Raw genomic sequence first — 25,282 nt, 5'->3', positions numbered from 1 at the left:
TTTGAATCTGCAAACTCAAGTCTCTTCCCATCGTGTGGAAATTTTCCTCCTAATATTTGCTTTTCCTCCATCTGTTCCTGTTTCTCCTGTGGAACCAATAATATTCTCAAGCAAGTTTTTTCTGAATCTATCCTTTAATTCTTTCACTTTATTTCCCCCTTGTGATTTTTGTGTCTGTATTTTGCTCTGTACACTGTGGAGAACAGTATGGAGTTTCCTCAAAAAAACTAAAAATGGAACTCCCATTTGATCCAGTGATCCCACTTCTAGGAATATATCTCAAGAAACTAGAAACACCAGTTAGAAAGGATATATGCACCCCTATGTTCACATCAGCACAATTCTCCATAGCTAAGATTTGGAAATAGCCTAAGTGCCCATCAGCAGATGAATGGATTAAAAACCTGTGGTATATCTACACAATGGAATACTACGCTGTGCTTAAAAAGGAATCCTTACCATTTGCAGCAGCATGGGTGGAACTGGAGAGCATTATGCTAAACGAAATAAGCCAGTCAGAGAAATATAAATATTACATGACCTCACTCATTTGTGGAATATAATGAAAAACATAAACTGATTGCTGAAACCGGTTTGGCTCAGTGGATAGAGCATCGGCCTGCGGACTGAAGGGTCCCAGGTTCAATTCTGGTCAAGGGCATGTACCTTGGTTGCGGGCACATCCCCAGTGGGGGGTGTGCAGGAGGTAGCTGATAGATGATTCTCTCTCATTGATGTTTCTAACTCTCTATCCCTCTCCCTTCCTCTCTGTAAAAAATCAACAAAATATACATATTAAAAAATAAAAACATAAACTGATGAACAAAAACATCCAGAGATAGAGAAACATCAATCAGACCATCAAACCTCAGAGAGAAGGTAGGGGAAGTTGGGGATAATGAGGATAGATGAACCAATGATACAGACACCAGGGGGGTGAGGGCATGAGTGGGGTGGGGTGGAGGGGCAATGGGATGGTGATAAGGGCACATATGTAATACCTTAATCAATAAAGAAACAATATATCATTTGAGGTTTCTCACAATTGACTTCCAAATCACTAATTTGGGTCTCAATAGTGCCTTATCCTTTAACTCATCTGTTAAAAATTTAAATTGGGAAGTATTATCTTTTGACTCCCAGAAATCTTTTGGTTTCACTTGAAAAATTCTTCAGTGCATTTATTTTTACCAGATCTTAATTTGTCTCCTCTAGTGGTTTTGTGTCACAGGATATCTATTCTGCTTGTTTTGATTAATTATCAACTCTAGATTTTCAGCCTCTTTAGCTGAGTTAACATTTTGGATTTTCTGGGCTCAGGTCTAGCAATTATATTATTTAAATGGCAAGACTCTTACTAGAGTACCTGCATTATTAGAATATAATTGTGTAGGTTGTCAGGCCCTGTTTGATTGCTGATAGAAATCCCTCTGATCTCTGGTTTCTCTGCTCTCTTCTCATTTCAGGGATTACCTGGAATCCAGAAGTAAATAACCCAATATACTTGGGTGAGCATGTGTAGATCCTTCGTTTTTAGAAGCATATGATTTCTGATAGTCAATCTCTTTCCAAAACCACACATTTTAATCTTTGGTTCTGACCTTTGAAGCTATTTTCAGATGCTTGTCCAGGCATAATGAATCAAGTTTCTTATCAATTTTTTCTACTTGAAACATAATAGAGTTCAAATATTATTTAAGCAAAACTATCCCAGTATGATTTAACAGTTTTGAGACCAATTTAGAAATGACTTGGATTTTATGAAGAACCAATAATTATATAATCATTTGTGGAACATAAACTAATTTTTCCACATACTGTTAAGACGTTAATGAAAATAAGTATACTGTAAATGTTGTAGGGTTGGAAAGGGATGAGAAAGGAGCTACTGTCATGTGCTTTGTGTTTACAATCCCATGTCCATTGCTTTTTTGAATTTTCAAAGGAGTCTATAGTCCATACAATAACTGTTTCTTCATATAATTAAAACTTAAGCTGATAAAGCCATGGTTCTCCATATCTTTTTAAAATATATATATTTTATTGATTTTTTTACAGAGTGGAAGGGAAAGAGAGATAGAGAGTTAGAAATATCGATGAGGGAGAGACATCGACCAGCTGCCTCCTGCACACCCCCCACTAGGGATGTGCCCTCAACCAAGGTACATGCCCTTGACCAGAATCGAACCTGGGACCCTTGAGTCCGCAGGCTGACCCTCTATACACTGAGCCAAACCGGTTTCGGCTCTCCATATCTTTAATGCATTTATCCAGGAATGACTTTGTATATGGATGACAATTTACAATTCATAATACTGTTGTCTGTCCATCTAATTTAACAGACAATTGCTATAATTTCTACTTATTGTACTGTTTTTTGTTTGTTTTTGTTTTTGTTTTTTTTTCCTGTAGTGTAAAACATCATGAATCCAACTTACTATATGGACTCTGACAGGTACTTATCCCCTTTTAGGAAAAAACAAGTATATTTTAAGCTCTAACTCTTGATCTTCAACCCTAATGGCTTAGCACTATAAAAATTGATGAAAAAAACTAATGGAAAGGCTTTGTATTTGTTAACACATCTGATTATTGGAAAGAGACTGTTATTTTAAAAACTAAGTCTCAAGATTTGAAGATACTTGAAAAATTCTTGGTCACATTTTTCATTAATACCAGGTGGTTAGTTGGATTCTATCTTAACTCTCTGAAGGGTGTAATCCAAAACCCTGTGGGAAGCCAATCCATTTATTGGAAAATTCCGATTGTTGAAAAAGTCTTGATATATTGAGTTTAGATCTATCTCTTTGTAAACTATAGCCATTAATCTCTGTTCTACCTTTATAATATCTAGTTTGTAGAATAATGCTACCATTATAAAAACATTTTATATTCTAAAGAAAAGCATATGTGTTTACAAAGTTTTTATGGAGGTATCTGTATTTAAATGCTATTTTAAGTGGAAACTTAAATGCTATGTTGACCTTTCACATAATTTCAACTTTAAATATTTCAAACCAGTTGGCCAAGATAAGCAATTATCCTGATTCCAGTCTTGGAAATTCTTATTATGAAACTTAGGTTTTTACTGTTAGAAAGAACCTTGCACATATACTACCTAACCTCGAGCTACTTGCGGCTCTTTGGCCTTGAGTGTGGCTCTTGCACAAAATACAACAGCCTGGGAGAGTCTACTTTGAAGAAGTGGCGTTAGAAGAAGTTTAAGTTTTAAAAATTTGGCTCTCAAAAGAAATTTCCATCATTGTACTGTTGATATTGGCTCTATTGATTAATGAGTTTGCTGACTACTGACTTAACCCATTATTTTTATTTTACATAGGATGAAATCAAAGTCCAGTTCAGTTAACTTTTTTTTTTAAAGTTAAGGCCAGTGAAATTCATATCTCCTTGTCTCTCATGTAACAGTTGAAGAGAACACTAAAGAATAACTAGAAATTAAAAAGGGACTCAGTAGATGTTAAAAGGTCGATACCAAGTGCTAAAATATAATAATTATAACAATGTTATTTACAGCAGACAAATCAGTTACTGCCAAATATCATACCAGTTTTAAAATATGACCATGATGAATAAATTCTGTCTATAAGAAATTTGCAAACTTATTACAAAGATAAAACCCAAATAATTACCTCATATTTGGTGTTATGTGGACTTTGTCAAATGAAAAATGATAGAGAAGTAATCTTTTCAAATTCACTGTGGCTTGGAAATCAATAATAGCACTAAAATGACTGAGCTGCTGAGTCACTAATTTTTTGACAAGAAAGAAAATCTAATGCTAAAGTTAAAAATAACTAATAAGAATTTTCTGTTAAGAAAAAATAGGTAAGAAACCTTTTGGAAGTAAATGAATCTTAATTAGTGGTTTCAGATGACATGTGCCCATGCCATTAAGGTTATTTGCTTGTTCTGTATTTTTTTTTAATGGGTGAAAAATCAGGAAGTGCCAGAGAAGACCACAAAGGAGACTGGAGAATATAAGACAAAATAAAATTCTTTTTCTCTTGCTTTTGGTAATGCTAAGGGAAGATAATTCAAAATTCATTTTTCCTTGGTAAATATATTACTCTTTTTAATATGCTTAAGGATTATTTTTTCTGGTGGTGGTTGGTTAGACATTTAATGGAACACTGGACCCTTCAACAGAATTGTCCTGCCTTTTTTTTTTTTTTTTTTTTATAGATTACAAAATATGTCTGGTCTATCAGCCTATACATGGTGACATGCAATAATACAAACTCAAGGCTATTAAAATAGAAACACACAGCATACTTTTACCAAAGCAATTCTTTGTTTTGATTTTTTTTTTATGTCACTGTTGTAGGATACAACAACCTCTGGATTATAATTCCTAGGGGGCTAGAAATATTTGTCTTTGTATTTCTACTGAAGCATCAGATGGATGCCATACTTTCTAGTTCCCATCTTTCTTAGGAGTATTTGAAGAAGTACTGGCCATGTAGTTCAATATTTGTTGAAAAAATAAACTGCAAGTAATAAAAATGAACAAAATACTTGTATAAAGTATTACCCCACTTGGCTCATAAACAACCATTCTCCCATAGTGAATATAATATTTTTACCATAAAGAGTTAACCAATTGCAAAACTATTTCTCAGTTATACTAGTAGGTATAAAAGTACCATGTGCTTTTATTTCATCATGCAGTGGACAAAGAAGAATTGTTGTTTCTTTTACTTTGAGGCTCTGGTGAGTCCTCAGGAAGTGTAGTTGAAAAATCAATTTTTTCCAGGCTGAAGTCTTTGCTGGTCACAGTTCAGGATTAGAGAAATCCAATTTGAGGAAAATATTGGTCTGCCTGAAGGCACCCTTAGAGCTTATCTCTTTGAAATGGTAAGATGGCTTCCCTTTTGGGTGAATATACAAGTCAGGATTTTCATCTGTCAGTATAGAACTTCCCCCTTGCTCCTAATGTTATAGATGATTAAACCTATGGAGTTTCCCTTTCATTCGGAAACAAAGGGCATCTGTGCTTCACTAGAGGTTTAAAATATGTCCCACATGTCATCCAGGTCCTGCTAAGACCTGGTGATAGATGTTCTATCTTTGTCTAATGGACATATACTCCATCTGCTTGTCTAGAAGACTAGTTGTCAACTCTGTACAATAACTTAAAATGTAGCCTACTTGATCCTAAATGTCTGTGTAAGACCAAATTCTGGAAGGGGGTCAAGGTAAGATTGACTTATTAGTTTTGATTATTCTGAGCATCGTAGAGAATTCTGTAACTATGCCTGGAGGGAACTGGTTGACCTCAATAGAACTGACATTCTTAATGCAAATTATATGTAGTTACTTTTCATAAAAGCTGTGTTGTCCTTGCCAGGTAACTAACAGTTGTCCAACCTCTCTCCCAGATAAACAGAGCTTCTAGTGTTAAGAGACACAGGGCTGTATCAAGCTGGCACCTAGCACAGTGTCTAGCCAAAGAAGTTGTTCAATAATTATTTGTTGAATAAAGAAATATATCTTAGCATGAGTTCTATAAACACTTATCACATAATTGATGAAAGAGATTCTTATTTTGTTTTCATATGCTATACCCCTAAGGATCCACTGGTTCTATTCTGAAATATGTGTTTGAATATAATAAAAGAATATTAGGCACAAGCATATAGGAAAAACAATGGCATCTTAGCATAGGTTTCCCCCATAACTATAGGTTTATTTAACTGATCTGGGAATATAGCATAGCATTTTGAAGAAAAACATAGCATTGTTCTCTTCATTTAAAACGTCTGATCCTTCAGGTGAAGGGTAAAGTTATTAGAAACAAATGATCAGGGCGGTATCCCAGATCCTCTTTTTTTTATATATATATCTTATTGATTTTTTACAGAGAGGAAGGGAGAGGGATAGAGAGCTATTGTAGAAACATCGATGAGAGAGAAACATCAACCAGCTGCCTCCTGCACACCCTTACTGGGGCTGTGCCCACAACCAATGTACATGCCCTTGACGGAATCGAACCTGGGACCTTTCAGTCTGCAGACCGACACTCTATCCACTGAGCCAAACCAGTTTCAGCCCCTCTTTTTGCACATTTTGGATTCTTCCTTGTCCCATCTTGTCTGACCTGCATTATAACTGTTTTGAGGCCTGGAATAGACCAATTAAATCCTGATTTTATTGCTTCCTTCTTTTCTTAACCTGAAAATGCTTTCTTAGTCCTTAAAAAATTTGATATTCCCCTTACAACATTAAAATTTGAACTCTTTTTTCCTTCTGATTTTGGAAGAATTTGGGTGAAGCAGGGATTCTGCTTTTGCTGTGCAGTGACATCAAGTTGGTAGCCCTTGGAGTGTCCATATGTCTGTATGGACAAACATTTTATAGTTGGCCATGGTTTTAGCAGGGAACATGAATATCTTCTGGGCTAAGTAATCCTAGGAGGCTTGTTCCCATTGTTCAAATACTGACAAAGAAGAAAGGGAGGGTTGTTTTGGGGATTATGGCTTAACCAGATATATGGCAGATTGTTCAATTCTTGGTACTCACACGTCCTGTTTCCATGTATGTATTATTGTTAGTGTGTGTGAGAGAAATAAGTACACTACTTATAATCTAGAGCAGTGTTTCCCAAACTTTTGACATATGTGTACCCCTTCTATAATTTTCGTAACTCTGAGTACCCTTCATACTCATGAGAACATAGAATTAGGCGCAGCTAAGCACGGTGCAGTGCAGTGCATATCCCCACCAAACTCTTCCCGTACCCCTGGGGGTACGCGCACCACACTTTGGGAAACACTGATCTAGAGAACTAAGAGGACAAAATCACATCGATGACAATAATCAGAATTGTAATCTGCTTTCGGGCTGGCCATCGCTCCATGATCCTCCATGTTTCGCAGTATTCCATAAGATACAACACTCCAGAGCCATGGCAATCTCTCTAAGATTTTGCCAGATGGGAACCATCTGGAGCTTTACTTCTACAGATTGTATCTACTCATTGCCCACATTTCCTTTGGTTTCTCAGTTAGGGATTTGCCTTCTCTGCTCCTGACTCTGCTGCCCTCTGCTGGAAAAGGCGTAAAGCCCAATTCTGATCCCACTGGGTGTTCTGTGCTTTTTTTCCCCCCAGCATTGCCCTCAGAAACTGAATTACATTCCAGGGCCAAGAAATTCTGTTGAAGCTCAGTTTCTCTGATTATACAGAACACCTGGGAGCTTTGTAGCTCTTCACCCAGTGAGATTCCCATCCTAGTTAGCTTTAGAAATCTCCCCTGACCTGGCCATCTCCTTATTTCTCAAAAGTATGTTGGGGCATTTTGTCTCCAAGGAGGCATCTATATTCCTCAGTCTAATAAGACACTCCAACTTATTCTCGTGGATCACTAGATGTTCAGTGACAAGTACTGCTAGTTTTTGAGTTTCAAATAAAGCCGTGTCCATAGGAGCCCATTCAGACTATATGTCTTCAGCCTGCTTGTAATTCTTTGCAATAATATTTGCTCCACACTAGACTACCCCAGGACACACAACTGGGAATCAGCAGGAGAACTAGAGCCCAGCTCTCTATTAATTTATAGCTCTTTTCATAGCAAATAAGGCCGTGGCTGCTGGCAACATTTATTTAATATATGGACATAAATTACACTCTCAGGATATATGAGTCATAAAACAGGAAAATGATAGAAAGCATCTGGTTTATTATGTTTCTGTATTGTTCGGTTTCACTGAGGACTTTCAGTTTTTGAAAGAGAGACATGTTGTTGAGAATCCACAATGAAGAGATAATTTTGCTTTGTGTTTTGATTGAGCTGCAACATTCATCTACCTTGATTTTAAGCACAAAAGCCCTTAAAGTGATCAGCAAGCAGCTGTTTATTCACGAGTGTACCACCTCTCTGAATACAGAACAAAATATAGTTGTCCTTACAATTTCACAAAAGTAATAGGAAAAACAATGGTTCTTTGTGGTGAAACAACACATCCCAGCATGAGAAATCCGATTAGCACAGCTTTGCTGAGTTGTCTTAATAATCAATATGCCTCATTTCATAAATGATATGGCCCCTGAATTCATTTTGTAAATTGTTCTCAATTCACCTTCTGATCCATTCATTTTATCATAATGTTTTGTAGATACAGATATTGACCATAAGCTTGTCTTTAAAAATCTAGTATAATATATGTAGTATAAGAAAGAGAAAATACAACTGGTTTCTTTTCCTCCCTTATCTAGGATAGTACCAAGAATATTTTCTAAAAGAAAAAATTAATTTAGCTTAAATATCTGATGAATAGTATAGACAGGAATTGCCAAATTTAAGCCACTGGGCCAAGTTTGGAGCAATGCTTTTTTTTTTTTTTTACATTAAAAAATGTTTAAATTGACTTTAGAGAAAGATCTGAAGGAAAGAGAGGGAGAGAGAGAGATGGATTTGTTGTTCCACTTATTTATGCATTCATTGGTTACTTCTTGTTGTGCCCTGACCTGGGATCGAACCTGCAACCTTGGCATATCTGGACAATGCTCTAACCAACTTAGCTGCTCGACCAGGGCCCTAATGCTTATTTATTTATTTTTTATAAATAAAGTGCTATTGGAACACAGCCACATTCATTTGTTTTTTGTCTATGGTTGTTATGCTACAATGACAGAGTTGATCAGTTGTAAATAGCTGTATGGTGCACAAAGTTAACCTATTTATTATCTGGCACCACAGGGAAAGTTTGCTGATCTCTGGTATAGAACGGGGATTCTTATAAAGTATTGTGATTTTATTGACATAAATATCAGTCTGCTGTCATTTACTTCAACATCGTCTTTTCTTTAAACTGTTAAATTACTGCCAAAATAGAAATGACTTCAAACTGTAAATAATGCCTAATTACTGTAAGTTAAACATTCCAAGCTATAAATAATTCCTATTAACTTATTTTTGTATTCTTTTGACCAAAAATATAGGGCTACATCATCACAAATAAGGCGCATTCTGTGCTTTTTGCTACCAACTATAATACATGAAGTTAAAAAAAAAAAACAACACCCACATTTAAAAACTGATTTTCCTAGATTGTGTACAAAATTTTATAACTGATTAAAAATATACCTTGTGGTATGCTTTGTGTTTATCTGGGTTCAACGAGGTTAGTGATTCGCCTCAAGTCACACAGAGAAAAAGCCAATACAAGTGCACCCTCTTTCTAGTTCTTCTACGGGCTGAGTCACTAGGCATTTGTGATTTCCCTCAGTTTGTTCTCTGTGGAAATAGATGTGGCATCTTCTTTAATGGCCGTGAGAATGCTGTAAGGGACTCATGTTAGAAATCCCGGCATGTTTATTTAGAATGTTACTGCAGGATCTGGGAACAGGCCCAGTGTTCACTCCACAGCACCCTGTGCTCTGCCAGCAGGACTCAGTGGGCACCATTGGAACAGTTGTGTTCCAAGGATGTTTACACAAGTCATTGAATATTTATGATACATATTGAATATCTATTCACTTTCTCTTTGCCAATAAATTTAGAGTGGAACTAATATATTAGGTCTGCAGGTGTTATATTTCTCAGAGAGCAGTTAGATATGTGTGGAAATAAAAATCACAGATAACAATGTTGTCCCAACTTGAATGTGACTTTCTGTGAAAAATATTTAGTATAATGGATACTAGCATATTAAAATATAAGATTATGTGTATTTATGCACTTGTGTATAAAAAGGAAATACAGTGTAAAATTTGGAAGCAAGTTTAATGTTTATGATACCTAAACTCTGTATTTTAGATATCCAGTGTTGTCATTTGAGATGAGGATCAAATAATTTAACTCCCTAAAAATGATTTTATACATTTAATGTTTACTAAAAGCAGCAGTGATTTTTTTTTAAAGGCTGTGTATAAGAAATAAGGAAAACCTTGATTTAGGTATGGTTTTCAAACTCCCCAAACCAAACCAAACCAAACCAAAAAAAGCTCCACATAATTAATGCTGCTGGGCTTTATGGATCTCAACTCTTGAGTAATCCTTAACCTAGTAGACATATAAGACACAAGTAGACATACATAGAAACAAACTTATATGTGTGCTTGGTCATACATACAGTTTAAGGACAAAGTTAAATACTCTCAGGGCTGTGCTTCATTTTTCCTCTACAGGGTAAAGGTTGAACCTGTTGTCTTCATAAAGATAAAGATCCTTGCATGTTTTATTCGGTAATGTATTGTTGAATGTATTAAGAACTGTGTTGCCGAAACCGGTTTGGCTCATTGGATAGAGCGTCGGCCTGCGGACTAAGGGGTCCTGGGTTCGATTCCTGTCAAGGGCATGTGCCTGGGTTGCGAGCACGTCCCCAGTGGGGGGTGTGCAGGAGGCGGCTGGTCGATGTTACCCTTTCATCGATGTTTCTAGCTTTCTATCCCTCTCCCTTCCTCTCTGTAAAAAAATCAATAAAATATATTTTTAAAAAAAAAAGAGCTGTGGAGGATGGCCAAATGGAGGTTGATTCTGTCTTGTGGATGAAATATTTAAAACATAGGTGATGAGACAATGTTAAGAAATTCATTCTAATAAAAATAGAGGCAGAAGACAGCAACATATGGAACAATAGATTTATGACACAATCAATTTAGGCTTAGATTCTAATACCTAATATGCTTTAATGAATATAATGAAGCAAGTGATATACTAGAAATTATGAACCAAGCTTATGAGATTCTGATTTCTTCAAGGTTATAGTAAAATTATTATTGCTCTGGGTCCAAGATAAAGGTCTTTCTGTCACTGATATACTAAATCTAATTGCTGGCATTGACTTTCCATTCAAGTAATAATCTTCTTGTTAGGTGGTAAGAATGACCATTTCTATATGAAATGGGGCCTACAGAAATTTGATCTTGGTTTAAGAAGACAAATATTATAACCAATTTATCTGCTATCAACACTTGAAAGTTTTATTACTGTACTTAGTAATTTTGAATGCAGGCAGGAAGGAAGACTACATTGAGTGAGAGTGTTGTCTTCATAAAGAAAGATCCTTGCATGTTTTATTCGGTAATGTATTGCAGCCACTCAGGATATTGCCCAGTGCATTGTCAATAATATTTTTATATTATTATTATTATTATTATTATTATTTTAAAATATATTTTATTGATTTTTTACAGAGAGGAAGAGAGAGGGATAAAGAGTCAGAAACATCGACGAGAGAGAATCATCGATCAGCTGCCCCTTGCACACCCCCCACTGGGGATGCGCCCGCAACCAGGTATATGCCCTTGCCCGGAATCGAACCCGGGACCTTTCAGTCCGCAGGCCGACGCTCTATCCACTGAGCCAAACCGGTCCCGGCTTATTATTATTTTTTTAGCAGAAACCAGGATAGCATTCTTTACCTTGAATTCACATGTATGGATTTTAATTATGAAAGCACCAATTCAACATACAGAGTCATAGAATTTCAAGACTACATAGTACACATTAGGAAATTATCACACAATCAAACATCTTTATTTTGTGTTTAAGAAAAATGAGTGGTTATAACTTGGTACAGATAACTTATAAAGTTATTGCTAGAACAAGTAGTATGATTCAAGACAACTAACGCCCCATCCAGTATCTGTTCCCACATGTGTTGTCATTTTTGTTATTTCTTCAGATGATAAAATAATCAAGACTCTAACTTATTTATTTGTTTGTTTGGAGATGTAATTTACATAAAATTTACCCTCTTATAGTATATGATTCAGTGGTTTTTAGCATATTCAAAAATGCTGTGCAACCATCTTTACTATTTAATTCCAGATTATTTTTATCACTCCAAAATAAAATTCCATGTCCATAAGCAATCACTTTCAACTCCCCACAACTGCCAGTCCCTGACTACCATTAATCTACTTTCCATCTCTTTGTCTTTGCCTATGCTGAATATTTCATAAAAATGAAATCATACAATATATGGTATTTTGGGTCTGTCTCCTATCATTTTAATATGATATTTTCAAGGTTCATTCACATTGTAATATATATATATATATATATATATATATATATATATATATATATATCAGTACTTCATTTTTTTTTAAGACTGAATAATATTTCATTGTATAGATATACCACATTTTATTTGTTCATTAGCTGATGAGGACTTGTGTTGCTTTCACTTTTTGACTATTCAGAATAATGTTGCTACACTATGGAAAAAAAGTGTGGAGGTTCCTAAAATTAAAAAAAAAATGGAATTTCTGTATGATCTAGCAATTCTACTTCTGGGTATAAATCAGAAGAAAGGCAAAGCACTAATTTAAAAGAATAAAAGCACCCTTATGCTTATTGCAGCATTATTTACAGTAGCCAAGATACAGAAGCAATCTAAGTGCCTATCAATAGATGAGTGGATAAAAAAAGTGGTGGTGTTTGCCTCAACTGTTACTATCATCTCAGCAGCTGTGATTTTAAACAGTGCTGCTGATTGTTTTTGACAAACATGCCTGGAAAAAGGGCTGTTTTCACGGGGTCCCTGGTAAGCTCTAAGTGAGGTGAAATGAAGACACACCTTGTGAGTAGGGTTTCCCAAAGAACTGCCAGACAGGTCAAATAATTATAGTTTTCTGAAATTAGGCTTTGAAAGCACTCCAAGCCCATTCTCACTCTTCTAGTGGCTGCTAAGCTACTGGTGTACATTGTAGTTGTGGGCAATTGATTTTTGAGGCCACCACAGAGCTAGGGAGAAGATAATGGGAACGGGACAAGATGTCACAATGTAAATTGCTATTACCAAGATTCAGCAGTTCTTCTTCAATACAAGTTCCCTAGATTGTTGCAAGGCCATAGTTAATTTCCAGAATTCTGAGAGGTTTTGATTTTGACTTTTTTTTTTTTTGCTAGCGTTTTAGTTGCTTTTATAAGAGGCATCAATGTTAGAAGTCCCCACTGCACCATTCTCACTGACACCATCCCCTAACTTGCATTTTAATTACTAAGAAGTTAAGTCCTCCATGCAGGAAAACAAAGAAGGTGATTAAACAAGAAAAGCAAGGAGAAGGAAAAGGACTTATTTGGGAAATCTGAAAGAAGCAAAAATGTGTGCATATTTTGTTTATAGAAGATACTAAGTACAACCTCTTTTATGGACCTATGCCTGAAGGAATGCTAAAATATACGAATGGCATATTTTTGAATCTTTTGCAGATTCATAGTTGCAGGGCAAATCTTTCTATAACAGCATGTGTTGAATGTGTGAAAAGTAAATTCAGCCAATTCTTTTCTGTTTCTTTCCTCCCCCTACAGTTTTGTTTTTAAGGAAGAATAAGCATTCCAAATAAAAATACTGATCAAGTTCAACTGTACTTAATATATTAAAATCTAAGCAAATGAAAAACGGAATTCAAAGCTATGACTTAAGAACAATTATTTTAGGAGAAGAAAATACTTTTAAAGCCTGGGCTTTACCAGAAAGCATACTTTCCACCTTCTTTCCCTACTTAGATTCAAAAGGTCTAGGTTTCCCTAATTTACAACTCAAATATCATCTTAGAGCTCAGCTTACTGCCACCTTAGAAAGTGATCTAATAGACTAATTCCTACTGGGTTTTTAATTACCTTTAATTGTCTGATGAAAAACCATTAAAGGCATAACCCCATGTCAGTATATTCTTCTGTGAATCACACAGGAAATTAATTTCAAGGAATATTGCCTTTAATGGCATACCTACCCTCTACCCACCCTGTCCTCCTATGAGTATTGAAAAATGGGACAAGCACTGCTGATACTTGTTAGCATTTTAATCACAAGGTTAGTGGAGGAAAACAATTAACAAGACATAGAACAGCAAAAGTAGCATAGCTAATAGAAAGAGATGGCTTTGAATTCACATAATTCAGATCAAACTCTCACCAGCTGTATGCTTTTAGGAAATTTCTTAACTTCTCGGAACCTGTTTCCTTGCCTTTGAATTAGAAATAACACCTGCTGCATATGGTTCTGGGGGAAGATTAAATGACATCTCTTGTGCAGAGTTATAAGACACCAAAGAAAAGCATTTGTTATTAGGGCTGTCAGTGAGTATGGCCATAGTAATGGTCATGGTCATCATTCAGTGGCACACAGAGCATGACATTCCACATGGGCCAGGTGGCATTAGAATATCTTTTATGTCACATGAAGAGTGAGGAAGCCATCTTCAGGATTCCTCTATCTTGGGGGCCACAGTTGTATGGCTGTGTGCCCCCCTTTCATGGTGTTCTCTAGCAGTCACCAGAAATGCCAGTGAAGGAAACTCCCATTCTTCCAAGAGTCGTCAGTCCAGAACACTGGGGCATCTTCAGTTGAGGTCTTAGAAACCTGAATCACATTAAAATCCACCATCATTACTTATTTCAGTTTTAATTCTGGGCACTTGTGTGTGTGTGTGTGTGTGTGTGTGTGTGTGTGTGTGTGTGTACACACACATGCTAGGGGCCTATTACACGGATTTGTGCACTTTGAGAGGATCTATTGGCCCATCTTCTATGCCCCTGCCTGGCTCCTCCTGCCACGGCCCCCCCCCCTACCCCCCTGTACCCTGTTTGCCGGCATCCCCACTCTTGCCGCCTGCTCCCATGCACTGAAGGTGCTGGTTCCACTCGCACCTGCTGATGGTGCCAGCAGCGGGTGTGAGCAGGGCCAGCATCATCAGTGGGTGTGAATAGTGGCTGCTGCCCTGATCAATCCTCAGGAGCAGAGGGAGGTGGAGAAACCCTCAAGAGCGATCAACAGAGGCTGCTCAAACCTGCTGATGGCATCGAGTAATCCGGACCAGCACTGGGCACCGGCAGCAGGTGCAAGTGGCTGCCTCAGCACTGGCTGCGAATGCAAGTGGGGCCAGTGCTGGCAGTGGGTGCAAGTGGCGGCTTCAGTGCCAGCAATGGGTGTAAGTGGGGCTGGCATGGGCAGCAGGTATGAGCAGTGGGTGGGACGTGCAAGCAAAGAATCTTGAGTAACTACCAGAGACTCGCCCCATTGACTGCGACCTGCACTCCACCTTGGTCTGGTGTCCCACTCACCTGCTCTACTATCCCACCATGGCTAATGCCCACCATGTTCTGCACATGCTGCTGGTGTTCAGTGCATATCATAGCGACCAGTTGTTCGGTTGTTCAGTTGTTCCGTTTATTCTGCCATTTGGTCTATTTGCACATTAGCCTTTTATTATATAGGATAAATGTAAATATGTTTATACATATGTATGTAGGTATAACTGTTTATATATACATACACACATGTATATGTAACTGTTCATATATGTATACTTTTTAACATATTGTATAGTATGTGCATGTATACACACACATTTCTTTTCTCTCTCTTTGAAAATCACTACTTTGATATATCAAGGGAGGGGAAGAAGCTGGCCTGAAAGAGTCATTTCTAATTGCCTTTCTTGTTTTCCTGCCATCATTGTGATTGTTATGGTCAAATCATGTGCTGCTAGTGGCATGTTGAGGACACTCTGCCAGTGTGCTAATTCTAGCACAGTGCAATTTGAATTCTGCAATAGAAAGGTATTTACATTCTGACAAATGAATTATACAGATGAAAACAAATCAAAGGTTTTAATAGGGACATTTCACATTCAATTACTTTTAGTTAGGGGATTCCCCCTATGTTTCTCTGTCATGCATGCGATACTTGGCCTATCTTTGGTTGGGGAAGAGATAGGTATTTTCTCAGGATTTGGAGTCTGAACCTAAGATATAAGGATGGAGATATAGAGGATGGCAAGGATTGAAGAGATGATTGTTGAAGATACAGCCAAAAGCAAACTGTAACATTAGGGGTAGGGAAAATCAGCAGTGAGACACTCATGTTTCTGGCTTGGAGTAGTGGGTGGATTTTTTAATCTCTCTATATGTGAGATAGGTACTAAATAAAGAGAAGCATGAATTCTGGACACATCCATGAAATATTAGGTAGATCATCTTATTAGGTCATTAGAAATAGAGATCTGCTGTTCTGTGGTGTAAATTTATGGGACATCAGTGTATATGTGGTATTTGAAGCTAAGAGTGGATAGATATTAAGGATACTCTACTTGAGAAATGGACAGTTGATGGAATCTAAAGGAACATTAATGATGAAAGAGGTGCAAGAAAAAAAGGATAAGCAGGAAAGATTCAGATGGTCACACACAGATATGGCAGGACAATCAAGAAAGAGTCATGCTGTGAAGCCAGGAAGGAGGAAGATTTCAGAAGAGTGAGGTTGAGAGTGATACCTTCCTAAATGGTCTCTGTCTCTAGTCTCTTCCCCATGCTCCCTAGTCTCATTCTGCTGCCCAGATGCTTCCTCCTATACATAAACTGGCAGTTATTACATACCTATAGCACGCAACATCTCACACACAAAAATGTCACCTGAGCCTAACTTATAACCTAAGCCACATTGGCTATTGAAAGACCAGTTCTGTGGCCCACACCCAGAAATGCTAATTTAGGATGTCTGCACCCAAGAATATGCCTTTACAAAAGATGGTTCAGATGCAGAAGATCTATTGATATCTTATAAAACAGTGGCCTAGGGCATAAGCTTAAATTCCCTTGTATAAGATTCGTGGTTTTTATTGTTGAAGCTGTCTTTCTAAAACAATATATTTTATTGATTTTTTACAGAGAGGAAGAGAGAGGGATAGAGAGTTAGAAACATCAATGAGAGAGAATCATCGATCAGCTGCCTCCTGCACACCCCCTACTGGGGATGTGCCTGCAACCAAGGTACATGCCTTTGACCGGAATCAAACCCGGGACCTTTCAGTCAGCAGGCTGAAGCTCTATCCATTGAGCCAAACCGGTTTCAGCTTTTATTGATTTTTTTACAAGAGAAAGGGAGAGGGAAAGAGAGCCAGAAACATCGATGAGAGAGAGACATTGATCAGCTGCCTCCTGCACACCCTCTACTGGGTATGTGCCACAACCAAGGTACATGCCCTTTGCCAGAATTGAACATGGGACCCTTGAGTCTGAAGGCTGATACTCTATCCATGAGCCAAATTGGTTAGGACACGAATCTGTGTCTTTACAGTTAATTTTTTCCCTATGAGTCTGGACTTTATTGGAGAAATTTAAAAAATAAAAAATTGAGTTTTAGATGAGAAAATTTAAAATTTCTGGAATAACAAGAGGGTTTTGAATAATCCAAAAAACATTTAGTCATAAGTTACAAGGCAATTAATCAACTTTCAAGTTTTCCAAGCCTGTGTTAAGAGGCAGGTAAGCCACTGTGATTATTCTCTTACTCTTTCTCAAAGAAAAAAAAAAAAGCAAGACATAGTTCAAGTAGCTGGAGTTTGGACTCATCACCATAAAACTGAGCACCATGTATTTTTCTCCAAGGGAAGATTTCAGCCCGATTGGGTCCAAGAGAACATACGAGCACCTTCTGCTGAACACACACTTAGAGAACTGGATGGGTTTTGCCATCTGCTAAGCCTCACATAGCCTCCAGTTAGAAGTTGAAGTGATGTCAGAAGCTGATTTAAGCAGCTTACATATGTTACACTGCAGGAAAAACATTGGACGTTGGGGACTTGGAAAAACAATGCTAGGCATTTGGGGTCCATAAATGTTTAGTGTTTGTGACAAATATGCCCAGTAGCCATAGGGCAATGCTTTTCCCTCCTCAGATTTAAGTGTAGGTTTTTCTCCTTTGCTTAGTAAAAGAATTTTCACGTTATTTTGTGTATTTGCTGGAACTGCAATCATCACTCATTCCAGCAGGTAAGATTATTTTAGTTAATCACAACCTTCTTTTGTTGATTAAAGTTTGACCAAAAATATCAGTACTCTGGCATACTTTAGAGAATTATTCTATGGACTTTCCATTACTGATAATGCGTTTGAAAAATCTGGGTGCATAAAAAGTGGATGAATTTATAATAACTGACCTTTAAAATTCTTAAAGGTTCTACAACATGCTCACTGAGCATTTGCAAAATTACTCAACTGGTCCTCTAAGGCCTTCTATGGTGTGACTGTACCCAGCTTTCTAGCTTACTTTACCCTTGTTCTGTACAATTACAATTCTTCAAATACATTTGATTTTTTTTTAATCCCTAACTGCATCTACTAATGCAGTTTCTCTTCTAGATTTTCCTTTCCTTCCTTTTTTTTGCCTTTCCTCATCATCTCTCCTTTTTTTAAAAAAATATATTTGATTGATTTTTTACAGAGAGGAAGGGAGAGGGATAGAAAGCTAGAAACATTGATGAGAGACATCAACCAGCTGCCTCCTGCACACTCCCCACTAGGGATGTGCCCACAGTCAATGTTCATGCCCTTGACAGGAATTGAACCCAAGACCCCCTCAGTCCGCAGACCAATGCTCTATCCACTGAGCCAAACTGGTTTCGGCCATCTCTCCTTGTTGATAAGTTATCTATTACTAAGGATTGACTCAAATCTCCTTCCATGAAATCTTTTGTGATCACTTATAATTTTCTCATAGCACTTAGCATGATCTGCATTGTATCATAGTTATAATATGAATATATTAAAGATCTGCCTTTAATGGTACATCCTTTCCTTATATAAATAGAAATCCCTGTCATGTGAATTTAATATCCTCTCATATGTGTCTTAGGAAATTCAGAAAAAATTCAAGGCATGAGAATCAGCAGTTGCAATAAGAAAGAAAGAATATTCTTTCAATTATTCTGTAGATTTTAAGAAATTAGTTTTAAATTTCTCATTTAAACTCAATTTTTGGATTTCCCTAGATAATTTGTAGATCTATACACTTTAAAAATAATATATTGATTTTAGAGAGAAAGAGGAAGTAGAAGGAATAAAGATATAGAAAGATCAATGATGAGAGAGAATCATTGATTGGCTGTCTCCTGCATAACTTTTAAATAAAATTTAATTTTTTACCAATTTAATAATTTCCACCCTTAGTTAAGGAACATTTGTCATATTTACTAATGGATTTGTCAGTCTGTATTGAGTTCTCTGGTGGCCTTAACTTTCCAAATATCAGTTTGTCATATATGATCTGAAGATGACTTAGTATTGCCACAGCCTTTCGGACTGCTTGCAAACACCCCATCTTTAGGCATGGTTAGTTGCATATATTAGACATTTCATGACTTGTAGGTAATGGCACATGGCACAGAGGAGCACACAAACTGGTTCGCAATGAGTTTCATTATGGAAGAATAATACTCTGGACAAAAAAAAAAAAAAAAAAAAGCCGGATGGATTAATCACCAATGCTATTCATTTGTATTTGGTGCTGGACTCTGTGGATTATTTATGTTTCTGGGCATGGCCTGGGAAGTATTTCAATGAAGCCTAATTTGTCAAGGTTACTTACACTTTACCATATTTTTTCCTAACTATATCTTTCTGGATGGCCCCACACATAAATATTTTCATTGTACTGTGCATTTATTTGCAATATTGATGGCACTGTAAAAAGTGGGATATTAGCACCTCTTTAAGCAACGTCAGCTGAGGAATTAAGATCGGAAACACCAGCACCTTCCTTTTAGAAATATGAACGTTAACTTTGATTATTATTCAGCTTTTGTGGCTGATGAGCCAGCTATAAGTCATACTGTGGAAAATTTAGTGTCTAGAAATCATGCTACTGAATATATTATCTTACTGGAAATGTGCTATAAAGGGGCTGCATCTTTAATCAAATACATGATGATGTTGCAAGCCCTTGGTTGGACTGTCATGTTGAAAAGTCGAGGATAAGCAAAACTAAAGGCATAGTTTCTGGGGAGAGCAGTAATTGTCAATGTGTATGTAGTTTCTATTTATCTGAGAGGTTTTATTTTAAACCCCTGTGCTATAAAGGAAGGCTTTGGCTCCTTGTAATGCTTGAATCCCAGTTACACCACATAGAGAAGCATGAGTGACAAGACAGGGAGGAAATAAAGAGGAGAAGCAAATAATGGTTATTTAAGTGTTTATAGTTTCTATCTCTGATATATGTTCCAGATCTCACAGAATCTGGGGAAATTTTCTGTTTGTAGGAAAACAACTGTTTTAAGGGCAGAGAGAAAATGTCCAGTTGGTACGCTGTGATGCCTTAAGGGTATACTTACTCTAAGTGCCTGGCTGGTATGGTTCCACAGCCCGCCCCCCTACCATCCCATACCTGGATGCTTGCTGCCTTGTGTGCTGTATTGGGCTTTGTTTTGTTTAGACACTGGGGAGAGGAAATGATTGTTCATTGTTGGATCCAACTTTCAGTTCAAGCCTCTTATGACACTCTATCCAGATGCTTTTATTTCTTTCTGAAGATTTCTCTGAAAAGACTAGCTGAGGAAAAATCTATAGGAAATTTGAAAGCACTACTGAAATATTATCAAACTAGCATTAAACTTGTCTAGGTCTTGTTTAGCTTATTTTAGTGTCAATCTTACTGTTCTTTTTATAGTTTTCTCCCCATAGCCCAATTTCCCTTTAAATATCTCTTTCCCTATATCCCCCATAACCTAGAGGAGGCTGCTTGTTTATTGCACAAGATTTAAAAGCACTTTATTGAGCCTTCCAGTTGCTAGATCATTCTAAAGAATTGATATGTAAACCAGTACTGTTCAAAATAGCATTTTTTTATGATGAAAATAGGCTGTACCGTGTGGTATGACACAGTGGCCACAAGCCACATGTCACAATTAAGCATTTGAAAGTGGTTAGTGTGCCTGTGAAATGAAATTTTATTTAAATTTGAACAGCCACATATGACTATTGGCTACCACATGGAAACTGCATAGCTTATATCCATATATTCAGGGTAGTGTTGACACTTGCTTTCTGAGCAAGTTCAGTGATAGTCATTAAATTTTTAAAAAATGAGATAATTCATTATCGCATTAAAATTAATCTACAAACACTCATTTTTGTGTCTTTGTTTATTAGTGTTGGGAGAAGTGAGTAGTATGTGATATAGAGACAACTAAATATAATTAAAATAATCCTATATGGCAAGAACTTTTGAGGACATATATTTTACCATTCAGAACTTAGGAAAGGCCTCTGTTTGGTCCAACTTTGGGTCAGCCCATCCCTAGATCATTCAGCTATAGCCAGGATGGCAGGGTCATATCTGATAATATCTGATAATATCTCATAATAGGCCTGTTTTGGGGAGTGGAGCAGGGACATAGTTCCTAAAATATCAAGGTTGCTAGGAAGACAAAATGAATATTCTTTTTAGTTCATTTTTTCCCTCTCCCTTCTTTCCCAAATCCAATGTATTCCAAGTCCAGCGCAAATGCCACCATAACCACAATATTACTCCTCTGTAAAGTTCTCTAGGAATGCCAAAGGAACATAGTTTAGACTGATTTAAGTTTAAGTCCTGGGCAAAGTATTTGGCCTTTTTTTTTTTTTTCTTCTTCTTCACCAGTGAGAATAAAGGGATGAAAGGTTAATCACGATAGGATTGCACAACTTTAAAGGCTATCTAGCAAAAGAAGGTAAATATAGTTTTTGAACAAGAAATTTTAAGTGGTATTTCAAGAATTGTAATGTGGCAGGTGTTATAGATTGGGAACCTTATCACCAAATTCAGTGGTTGTGAAGAAGATCAGGATAATGCTTAACATGAAATCTTATCAGATAAGAAACCCCTAGGAGACACAGGATATACTTTGATCTTGACAGTAGGCTGATGGTTAGATGGTTGCCTTTTTGCTTCCTATCTTAGCTTTCCCATCATCTTTTCCCTTCATGCACTATACTTAATTTCTGCCTTTTGCTGACCAAACCAGCCATTTTTCACTCTTGACTTCAGAGCTTGGTAGTTGCTTTTCTTCTTATCAAATCACTCCAGTCTATTTCTCAACTCTTAGCTAAACTAGGATTTTTAGAGAGAAGATGAAGTGAATGAGACAAAGCTGAGAACATTATGAATAATAATTGAAAATATCTAATAGATTATTGAAAATGAATTCAATTCAATATATATATATATATATATATATATATATATATATATATATATATATATATATATATATTACCTACTACTATCAAGATGGTTTTAGTCCAAAGGACTACTGGATTACTAGATTTGGAAACTGAAATCAAGAAGGGGTACAGATTAAGAAATTATTAAGTAGATTAGTGATCTCACTTTGTTTAGGTGATAATACACCTGAAATTCATGATGCTTATTGGATAACTAGAGGCCCAGTGCATGAAAATTGTACATTTGGGGGGTCCCTCAGCCTGGCCTGCATCCTCTCACAGTCTGGGAGCCCTCTCACAGTCTGTGGGCCTAAACCATCAGTCAGACATCCCCAAAGCTGCCATGGAGGCGAGAGAGGCTCCTGCCACCATCACCAAGCTTGTCAGCTGTGAGCTTGGCTTCTGGCTGTGCGATGCTCCCCCTGTGGGAGTACACTAACCACTAGGGGGCAGCTCCTGCATTGAGCATCTGCCCCTTGGTGGTCAGTGCAAGTCATAGTGACCAGTTGTTCTGCTGTCCAGTCAATTTGCATATTAGCCTTTTATTATATAGGATAAGCAAAACTTTCAAAATATTACTATACAAAATTTAAAGGGAATAAATATATGATTGTGTACTTAATCAGATATTTTCTTTTGCCAGATTTTAGCAGAGATAATCTTTAATATCTGTCAAAGACTTAGAAATAATTCTAAAAGTAAATCTCTAAATCCAGAACATGCTATTCTATTGCTTAATATTGTCTTCTGAATTTGATATTAGTGGTGACATATTTAAATAGAGCTCAGTGAGAACATGATCTGAAAAACAGTAAATTAGAGCTCAGACTTTGAGTAAGCTCTCCAAGGGCCTCTAGGGTAGACTTCATCTCAATGTGTATTCTCTCCTTCCTGCTTCCTACCTCCAGTTCCATGGAGTTTAGGGTAAATGGCCCAGCCCTGCATACAACAAAGTGCCAGGGGATCTTAACACTGGTTATAGTTAGAATCACTTGGTGAGCTTTCAAACAAATATAGATGACAGAACCCACCCTAGACCAATTCAATTAGAATCTCTAGGGTGACACTAGGGCATGATTTTAAAAAAAAATGCACCCTAGTTGATTCTAATATGCAGATAGTGTTGAGAATCACTGATGGAAGAGATGAAAGAGAATCATGAATATTCTAGCCTAGCAATCAAGAATTTTAAATTATTATTCACACTTTGGGTAGTGAATTGCAGCTATTTTATATCTCAGGTTTTTTTGGCTAGAAATGAAAGGATGAGACTAAAAGACCTTATGTATTTTCCTAACTCTAATTCTTTAGATGTACTCCTGGACATTTGTATACAAATAAAATTTTATGGAACTAGGGCCAATATAATTAAATAAATTACATAACAAATTCTTCAGTCACACAAATAATATATGTATTATGCATATGATGTTTTTGTATATAATTTAATGAGATCAAATTCAGAAATTAAATCATTTATTGTTTCCCTGCCACGGACACTTCAACAAATTAAAAAAAAAAGATTTTAATAAAAAAACTAGACTCTTATAATCATCATTAGGAGAAATATTTTATCAGTTCTAACAACTCTCTTCTATTCAGTGTTTTCCAGTCATTCTCTATAAATTTCTCAATGTCTTTTTGAGAGTGTCAAAGATATCATTACACCAGCTTGCTGGGCCATCTGAACAATGTTTTACTTGTCAAAGGCAAGAGACCTGTAGAATTACTTACCCATTTTTCCCCACGGGTTTAACCAGTGTACATCAAGAGGGTTAGCATGGATGGGCGTAACTTCAGAGTAAAATAGTGGATAGAATTATTGCTTCACTTGAACTGTTATTTCTCTATCATTCTCACACTTTCTCTTTCATAGCTAATTTCTGACTCAATGCAACTGCATTTTATTGTTCTCATTTCTGAGCTGGAAAGCTGTGTGCTTTTCCTATGTTTCCCAGCAAATACAACAAAGAATTGGTATCAGGACCTTTTTTTTTTTTTTTTTTTTTTTTTTTTTTTTTTTTTCTTCAAACTGAGCAGCTTTGTGTAAGCTTCCACATGTTAAATAAAGTGTTCATTTAATAAACATTTAAGGAAAATACTTTGGGTTCATGAAGTCGAGGGTGATAGAAAGGTAATGGGATTAAATCTCATTGGGATTCCTCTTAAGAGAAGAGAATGTAAAAAAATTTGGTAACATGATTTGATTATTGCTAAGGATGGAAGCTGAGATGTGGGGTCTGGGTAGAGCTGCAGGGCTGGGTAAGAGGGAAGTTCTGCTTGTTGTTCCTGAGGAGGAGGGAGAGATTAGAGATGATGAGAAAGACCAAGTAGAATTGGGAAATGATAGAGATCATGCCTTACCTCAACCCTATTAAGTCTAGCTAGTCTTGAGTGAATTTCACATGGAAACTAGTAAAAAAAATGGTTTTTCATTAAGAATGTCCCAGTATAATCGGAGACATATGGAAAGGCTATGTCCAGAGGTATATAAAGAAGATGCCAAGCACTTATAGCTCAAATCATGAAATTGGATTCAGGACAAATTTAAAAATATGTCTGCAAGGCAGCAAATGGGTATGGGGGAAGGGAGAGTTATTAGCTGACATGTGTTATCCCAAAATGAATAGACTATGACTCATTATCTTTGCCCAAAAATATGAAACTGAATAATTTTAGAAACAATAGCAATGTGAAAATAATTTACTTACACTTTACTAAAAAGTAATTGCCAATGGCAGAATAGCCCCTAATGTTTCAAGATATGTAAAGGATTATCAAAATCTAAAAGTATAGAAGTATCACAAATAATGGTGGCATCTTACATTATTTCCTTAGCTGAGGAATGCATTGTGCAGAGGTTAGAATGCTGAAGAAGACCAACATTTCCATAACTATAAAAAATATAGAATTCAAGGATTTAGTTACATTATTTTGTTTTCCCCTTAAACACATAGTATTTCATTATATTAGGCTTTTGAGTGTGTGTGTGTGTGTGTGTGTGTATGTGTGTGTGTGTGTTTCTATATGTTTTTTTTTTTAAATGGCATCCACCTAATTTTTTAACCTGCAATTAGTTTTCTCAATGAAAAATTGCAGTAATGGGCTTTATTACATTCACTGTATTTGAAATCATTTCTGTGGCCTGCTTTATTATTGTTGGTGATGAAATATTGCTAAACTTATCAGAATGTACCAACACAATGAGTTGGACAAGTGAATCACATATTCACATGATGTTCTTTTGTTTAAATGCAAGAGGAAATCTTAAATTATTTTAACATAGCATATGCTTCTGTAATAAGTCAATCTTGAAAATGGTTTGTAATGAA

General features: G+C 36.5%; 1 long non-coding RNA gene across 2 annotated transcripts in view; it reads right to left on the bottom strand.

Moving 5' to 3' along the window:
- Window positions 1–23,980, bottom strand: part of LOC311618212 — a 470,112-nt gene extending 446,132 nt beyond the window's left edge. For both annotated transcript variants that reach the window (XR_014794273.1, XR_014794274.1), the window contains exon 1: window positions 23,938–23,980. This is a non-coding gene — a long non-coding RNA (uncharacterized lncRNA). The remainder of the gene's footprint in view (window positions 1–23,937) is intronic.
- Between the last annotated feature and the right edge of the window lie 1,302 nt (window positions 23,981–25,282).

The sequence above is a fragment of the Pipistrellus hanaki genome (assembly GCF_964339955.1).
Source record: "Pipistrellus hanaki genome assembly, chromosome: 2".
In the NCBI taxonomy this organism is placed as follows: domain Eukaryota; kingdom Metazoa; phylum Chordata; class Mammalia; order Chiroptera; family Vespertilionidae; genus Pipistrellus; species Pipistrellus hanaki.
This window is presented reverse-complemented; position numbering and strand designations above follow the sequence as displayed.